Raw genomic sequence first — 4,941 nt, forward strand, 5'->3', positions numbered from 1 at the left:
TTGTCTGAGAACATAGTTTGTTGGTTTTCAATAGAGTTTATGCTTTTACTTCGATGTTGTGATGAATTGTTACTTGTTCATGAGAAGTTATGTGATAAAGTTTGTTGATGTTATAATAATAAGCATGATGCTTCTATGTTCGTATTTTGTTTTTATCGACACCTCTCTCTCTAAGCATGTGGGCATGTTTTTCGATATCGGTTTTTCGCTTGAGGACAAGCGAGGTCTAAACTTGGGGGAGTTGCTACGTCCATTTTGCATCATGTTTTCCTATTGTTATTTACAATGTTTTTATGCATAATAATGCTTTATGGAGTAATTCTAATGCCTTTTCTCTCATAATATGCAAGGTTTACACAAAGAGGGAGAATGTCGGTAGCTAGAATTCTGGACCTGAAAAAGCTATGTCAAAGTTACCTATTCTACACATCTCCAAACGAGCTGAAAATTTATGAAGAATTATTTTGGAATAAAAAAAATACTGGAGCAAATAACTACCGGAGGGGGGCACCTGGTGAGCACAAGACACCACGGTGCGCCCTGGTGGGTTGTGCTTAGCCCAGCCCACCTCCGGTGCCCATCTTTTGGTATATAGGTCATTTTGATCTAGAAAAAATAAGGGGAGTACTTTTAGGATAGAGCGCCGCCGTCTCGCTGCAGAACTTGGGCAGGAGCATTTTTGCCCTCTGGCGGAGCGATTCCGCTGGGGGAACTTCCCTCCTGGAGTGGGAAATCAAAGCCATCGTCATCACCAACCACCCTCTCATCTTTGGGAGGCCAATCTCCATCAACATCTTCAATAAAACCATCTCCTCTCAAACCCTGGTTCATCTCTTGTGTTCAATCTTTGTACCGGAACCTCAGATTGGTACCTGCGGGTGACTAGTAGTGTTGATTACATCTTGTAGTTGATTACTATATGGTTTATTTGGTGGAAGATTATATGTTCAGATCCATTATGATATTTAATACCCCTCTGATGTTGAGCGTGATTATCAGTTGTGAGTAGTTACTTTTGTTCTTGAGGTCACGGGAGAAATCTTGTTGCAAGTAATCATGTGAACTTGATATGTGTTCGATATTTTGATGATATGTATGTTGTGCTTCCCTTAGTGGTGTCATGTGAATGTTGACTACATGGCACTTCATCATCTTTGGGCCTAAGGGAATGTATTGTGGAGCAGTTATTAGATGATGGGTTGCTAGAGTGACAGAAGCTTAAACCCTAGTTTATGCGCTACTTCGTAAGGGTCCGATTTGGATCCAAAAGTTTAATGCTATGGTTAGATTTTATCTTAATACTTTTCTCGTAGTTGAGGATGCTTGCGAGGGGGTTAATCATAAGTAGGAGGTTTGTTCAAGTAAGAACAACACCTAAGCACCGGTCCACCCACATATCAAATTATCAAAGTAGCGAACATGAATCAAACCAACATGATGAAAGTGACTAGATGAAATTCCCGTGTACCCTCAAGAACTCTTTGCCTATTATAAGAGACCGCTTTGGCATGTCCTTGACCACAAAAGGATTGGACTACCTTGCTGCACGTTACTTACCGTTATCGTAACTTGCTCATTTCTTGCTATCAAACCACCTGTTACCGACTATTTCAGTTCTTGCAGAAAATACCTTATTGAAAACTACTTGTCATTTCCTTCTGCTCCTCGTTGAGTTCGACACTCTTACTTATCGAAAGGACTACGATTGATCCCCTATACTTGTGGGTCATTAGGAGGAAGGTGAAACTTCCCTCCCAAGTGAGCGGTTGATGGATGAAGAGCACTCCAGACCAACACCTCCATCCTTCAAATATAGTCTCACGAACTTGATATGGAGCGCGCTCCATAAGTTATGACAATTCATAGTCGAATGACAACTCCGCTAGAGTGCCATTTTGACCTAAAATCACCCTATTGACGATTATTATGGTGATCGGCCAAATATGGCAACTACTTCCTCCGTCCCGTAATATAAGAGTGTTCTTGACACTAGTGTAGTATAGTGTCAAAAATCGTATATTATGAGAGTATATTAGGGTTGCTTAAGCCAAAAAAAAGGGCTTGAGGAATACTCTAAACCTAATAGCATCTCCAGCCGTTTGGACCCCCAGCGCACCCGGCGAATGCCTCTTGGCGTTTGCGCCAGCGGTTTTTTTCACCATGGGGGCGATCGAGTTTCTAGCCGTGCCCCAAGGTTTAGGCACCCCAGACGCCCCAAAAAAATTGAACTTGTCTTTCCCGCTGCCAATAAACGCCACAGGTTTGGTGATCATCATGCCATAGGTCGACGATCAAACATACCCAAAAAGTGGCAGCGTTGTTGGGAGATAGAAGCAGAACAGGTCGGCGATCAAACATACCTAGTGTCGGATTTCTCCGCCCTCTTGGAGGCGCTGTTCTTGGCATCGGCGATGCACTGCTCGATCGATGATTGCAGCCGTTCGACAACTGGTGCCGCGTCCCTTGCCACGTTGGCTCTTTTGTTGCCATCAGGGCGCCCTTCTGCCCCCGCCGGGGCAGGCGCGTCCAGCTTGTAGGTCTCCTTGCCTTGGTGAGAGCGAGCCGACACTCCCTCCACTTCTCGCATGACTCGATCCTGGAGAACACCTGAAGGAACTTGAACTCTTGGTCGATGTTGTCCTAGCGAAACATGTTGAACATCCGAACCATTTGCACAACCAAAAAACAAGTGTCAGCTAAGTACACAGCAAAAGAACTGAGACGACGACTGGCCAAACATGACCCTCGACATTGGCGCCGCTTTTCGGACGAGCCGCGACCTCCTCTAGGATCCCATGCCACTTGTTACAGGCCGCCTGAATGGTCGCCAAATGGTTCGCCATGGCCTTATCGCCGTGATCCATGTGGATGTTGGCGAAGTCGGGGCCGACCAACTTGCGCTCGTCGAACGTCATCTTGATCCTTCTCCAGTACGTGTCGTCGTTCTGATTCGAGCCAGTGATCAGGTCGATGCTGACGGTCTTCGATGCTTTGGCGAGGCACTCGTCTTCCTTGGATGTCCACTTGACGTGAGGCTCACCCGGCCTGGCTTTGGCCGCCTGCTTCTTCTTTCTCCCTTTCGCCGCTGGCTCTGGCTCCACCTGTTCTTCCTCCTACACCTCCTCCTTGGTGTCGTCGAGCTCATCATGAGCGGCTCGATCGTCGCCGCTTCGTGGCCCGGGTTCCGCGCGCAAGACGAAACGATGGACACCGCCGTCGACAGGGACGACGAGCTCGACAAAGCCGAGGAGGGGGGAATGAAGAACATGTGGAGGAGGAGACGAAGCCGGCGCCGGCGACGAAAGGGAGAAAGAAGAAGCGGGCGGCCAATGCCAGCCCGGGCGAGCCGCGCGTCAAGTGGACGTCCAAGGAAGACGGGTGCCTTGCCGAAGCATGGAAGACCGTCAGCATCGACCCGATCACCGGCTCGAATCAGAACGCCAACACGTACTAGAGACGGATCAAGACGACGTTCGATGAGCGCAAGCTGGTCGACCCGTACTTCGCCACCATCCACATGGAGCATGGCAACAAGGCCATGGCGAACCATTGGGCGATCATCCAGGCGCCCTGCAACAAATGGCATGCATGGGATCGTCGAGGAGGTCGCGGCTCGCCCGAAAAGCGGCGCCAACGTCGAGAGTCAGGTATGTCCAGCCGCCGGCTCACTTCTTTCGCCATGTACGTCCCCGACACTTTTTCTTCGGCTGCGCAGATGGTTCGGATGTTCAACATGTATCGCTAGGACAACAACGACCAAGAGTTCAAATTCCTTCATGTGTTCTCCCCGATCAAGTCGTGCGAGAAGTGGAGGGAGGTCTGACTCACACTCGCCAAGGCCAAGGAGACGTACAAGCCGGATGCGCCTGCCCCCGTGGCGGCGGATGGGCGCCCTGATGGCAACAAAAGAGCCAAGAGGGCGAGGGACGCGGCACCCGCTGCCGAACGGCTGCAATCATCGATCGAGCAGTGCATCGCTGACGCCAAGAACTGCGCCGCGAAGAGGGAGGAGAAATACAGCGCGCGGTGGTCGACGTTGATGACACAGGACGTGAAGCTCGACCTTCTCAGGACCGACGTCGTCGCGAAGAAGAGGAACACCGACCTGACGTTCTTGATGGCCGCAGACATGTCGACGATGGATGAGCAGGTCAAGGCGTGGTACTTGACGGAGCGCGGCCTCATCTTAAACCAGATGCCCGGGCCAGCACCGACCACCGCCCCTACGCTCACGCTGACGCCGAGCCCGAGCGACAAAGCGGTGCCGACGCCGACCAACAGCCCGAGCACAGAAGCCACGTCGACACCGAGCACGTCTGCGTCCATGTCGACCCCGGCCAGTCCCACGCCAGAGGAGCCCGCTGTTTGATGTGCTTCGTGTCTATGCTTCCTTCCTTTTGATCGTCGAACTTTCGGGCATGTTTGATCCCCGAAGTGTGGCATGATGATTACCGACTTGTAACATGGTGATCATCAAACTTGTGGCGTTTTTTCGCAGTGGGAAAGATAACTTTGATTTTTGGGCGTATGGAGGCCGAAATCTGGAAGCGCGGCTGGAAACTCGACGCAAACGCGAAAACGCATTCGCCGAGTGCGCTTGGGGCTGAACGGGTGGAGATGCTGTAAAAGATCCCAGGGAAATGGTTACGTCCTCGCCGATGCGAGCGAAACAAACAGCTATCAACCAAAGGTCACTGGGAAACGCGGCCGTGCTATTGAGCCCCACAGTGACAGGCAGGCAGTGAGTCAGTCGGTCACCCCGGTCCAGCATGCAGTCCCCTGCCACTGCCACAGTCTTCCCCATGGCCTATAGCTGCTAGCTTCACGTGAGCGCCCAAAGAAAACCAGCCTTCCCTCCCTCGCTGCTTGATTTGCTTGGCTTCGCTCCCCCTCCACCCCCCGTAAATCTGAGCAGCGCCGCATTTAATGCCCCTTCTCTCC

This window comes from Triticum dicoccoides, chromosome 2A (genome assembly GCF_002162155.2).
Source record: "Triticum dicoccoides isolate Atlit2015 ecotype Zavitan chromosome 2A, WEW_v2.0, whole genome shotgun sequence".
NCBI lineage: Eukaryota > Viridiplantae > Streptophyta > Magnoliopsida > Poales > Poaceae > Triticum > Triticum dicoccoides.